Source organism: Myotis brandtii, unplaced genomic scaffold (assembly GCF_000412655.1).
Source record: "Myotis brandtii unplaced genomic scaffold, ASM41265v1 scaffold884, whole genome shotgun sequence".
Taxonomy (NCBI): domain Eukaryota; kingdom Metazoa; phylum Chordata; class Mammalia; order Chiroptera; family Vespertilionidae; genus Myotis; species Myotis brandtii.
This window is the reverse complement of record NW_005371618.1, coordinates 58,258-61,297: the sequence shown is the minus strand read 5'-3', so window position 1 is coordinate 61,297 and position 3,040 is coordinate 58,258. Positions and strand designations below refer to the sequence as shown.

General features: G+C 49.7%; 1 pseudogene; it reads left to right on the top strand.

The window, feature by feature from the left end:
* The first annotated feature begins 564 nt into the window (after window positions 1–564).
* LOC102244217 overlaps window positions 565–3,040 on the top strand; it is a 49,457-nt pseudogene continuing 46,981 nt past the window's right edge.

Below are 3,040 nucleotides of genomic sequence, written 5' to 3'. Positions count from 1 at the left end.
GGCACAGGCAGGCTAAGGGACCACCCTGAGTACATGAATTTTAGTGCACCAGGCATCTAGTGTATATTTACATATATAAATATAATGTAGAGGAAGTTCTGTGTATGGTGTTGGTTCTTCACTGCCCAGTTGGGTTGCTCCAGCAACTCCCCCCTAGCTTCCCTTTTACCCAACTGGATTGCCTTAGCAACTAGTCAGCAAGCTGTATCCTGTTATTCTTGGGCTTCCCTATTTTCCTTTTCTCCCTTGGTCTGGCCCTAACTACCTGCCCCTCTTCTCTTTACTTTCATATTTAAAATCCTCCCAGTGGCTTTCCTACTATAGTTATAATTTCTTTTCCTCTGTTTGAATCTTTGAACCCATGGAACTTACTTTGTGTCTACGAATTATCTAATCAGAATTACCCATTTACAGTTTTGTCTCAAATGTAATGCAGCATTCACCACATACTACCGGTTATACAGTTCATGCTAAGGAAGGACACAAATGGGTCTAGAAGAAAGCCCTGGATCCTAAGTACAATCTGGTGGAACACAGACCGAGCCAGGTCTGTGCAGGGAGGCCATGTCCACGCTAAAGACCTGCCAGAGCTGGGGCGCCCACCTCCTGCAGGGCAGGTCCCTCAGGCAAGTTGCTGGAAAGCAAGCCATGGAAACCTCCAAGCTCTGCTCCCTTGCTGAAGGCTTCTTGACAGACACGCTCAGCACCTGTAGCAGCCAATCACCATGGGGTGAGGTGGTTCAGGGTAGGACCAGAGCCCAAGATTCCGCCCTTGACTGACAGGAAGGCTCCACCCTATGCCTCGCCCTTTCCGGGTCTTCTGACTGCCCATTGGTGGGCAGGGCCCTGGGACCCCAGCACTGATTGGCGGATGACGCGTGACCCGCTCTATTGTCTGGAACCTTGCCCTCCCAAACCTCTCCAACCCCAACGGCCTCACACCTCCTGAAAGCAAGTCAGGGAAGCAAGCCAGGGTAAGCATTGTGGCCTCACAGCCGGGAGACTCACAGGAAAATGGAGAACTTGCAGTGTGAACCCCTTAGCCCGAGACCCTCAAATTCCAGCCCAAGAGACCCTGAATGCCCTCTTCCTGAGAGGCCCCCAATCCTGTCAGCCTCGAGGGACCCCAAGTCCGCTAACCAGGAGGATCTCAAGTGTCCTCGCCCAGATAAACACTAAATCCCCCAATGCTTAGGCCCCAACACACTCCTAAAGCCCCCATTCCCTTCAGCTGAGGGCGTGCCCAGAAATACCAAATTTTCCCCAACTCTGAGACCCTAAATGCCCCAGTCCTGGAAACTCAATGTCCAGAGACCTGAAGCCCCTTTAAGGAGAGACCTTCAGTCTCTCACCCTCAGAAGTCCCAAAGCCTCTCACCCGGGCACCCGAAATTTCCTCAGCCAGTAAGTCCCCAGATCCTGTCCAGCCTGCGAGGTCTCTGCCCCTGGGAGAATGCACCTCTCCCGCCTATATTGTTCCAGAATCGCAGGTGGAATTCCCGAAACCCGGATCTGTCACCAGCAGTCCCCCCCCAAGCCCCAACTGTCAGGGCGCCTCTGACCTCACCCAAGGACCACCAGGCCTCACCCCTCAGGGCCCCTCAGGGCCCCTCCGGCATCGCCCTTCAGAGCTCCTCAGACCTTCCCCCATTTCATTGGCCCTCAGGGCCCCTCAGAACTCAGCCTTGCCCCTCAGTGCTCTGAAGACCTGCCCCCACCTCCATCACCTCAGGGCCCCTCAACCCACTGGCCCCGCCCCTCAGGCCCCTCAGATACCAGGCCTTGCCCTTCAGGGCCCCTCAAACAAGCAGACCCTAGGGGTGGGCAAACTTTTTGACTCGAGGGCCACAATGGGTTCTTAAACTGGACTGGAGGGCCAGAACAAAAGCATGGATGGAGTGTTTGTGTGAACTAATATCAATTCAAAGTAAACATCATTACATAAAAGGGTACGGTCTTTTTTTTTTTTAGTTTTTTCATTTCAAACGGGCCGGATCCGGCCTGTGGGCTGTAGTTTGCCCATGGCTGCTAGGCCTTGCCTCTCAGAGTACCAATCCAGGGTAATTTTGCTCCCTTGTGTTAGTGCAGGGCTGGTGCTGCCCATGGAGATCTCCTAGAGCCTTGTTCTAGAGCAGCCATAGGCAAACTATGGCCCTCGGGCTGGATCTCAGCTGTTCTATCCGGCCCTTGGAGCCGAAAGAGTGGAGGGTTCTCTTGCTCTCCCCTCCAGTCCTTCACCAGCAGCAGTGTTAACATGGCAACGTCGGGAAACACGGCCGCAGCTAAATCCGCCCATTCAGTAGAAGGAACAACCTCTCAATCTTCCAGAGGCTCCTTGTAATGCCCATGGACGCGTCTCCTGACATCACCCTGGGAATGCGTAGACACGTTATCCTGGTGATGTAGGGAGACACGCCCCTGGAGAGCACAGTATCAGAGCCTTTCTGAGGTAAGATTAAGAGCTCTACTCAAAAGGAGGATGGCACAGAAGATACTGGTGCTGTTTGGGTCAACCTATGTTTGTGAGCAGACATTTAGCGTCATGAACATCAACAAAGCCCCTCACAGATCCAGCTTAACTGACGAACACCTCAGATCTATCCTGAGAATAGCCACAACAAAACTAACTCCAGACTTTGATGCATTAGCTAAAAAAGGAGACCAACAACACTGTTCCCACTGAAGTTGATGTTTTAAAGACCAAAAACCTTTCAACCCAGTCTACATTGCCATCTACATCTACGTCCCGGGCATAATTTGGAAGTTGCACTAAAGAAAATGTTTAATTTACTGTTTACACATTTTGTTCTTTTCTATTTGTTTTAGTTTTAAATTATTTTATTATATTTAAGTTTAATTTGAAAGGCTTTTGTACCTTTCCTTTGTTAGGCAATTTTATTTTGCCTTTGCCATCTTCAATATAAGGTATGTTATTGTGCTATGATTCCTCCATTTTTTGAAGTTTCAAATTATAATAATTAGTGTTTACATTCTTCTTGTTAAAATGTTTGAAATGAATAAAACTATTGAAATAAAAAAAA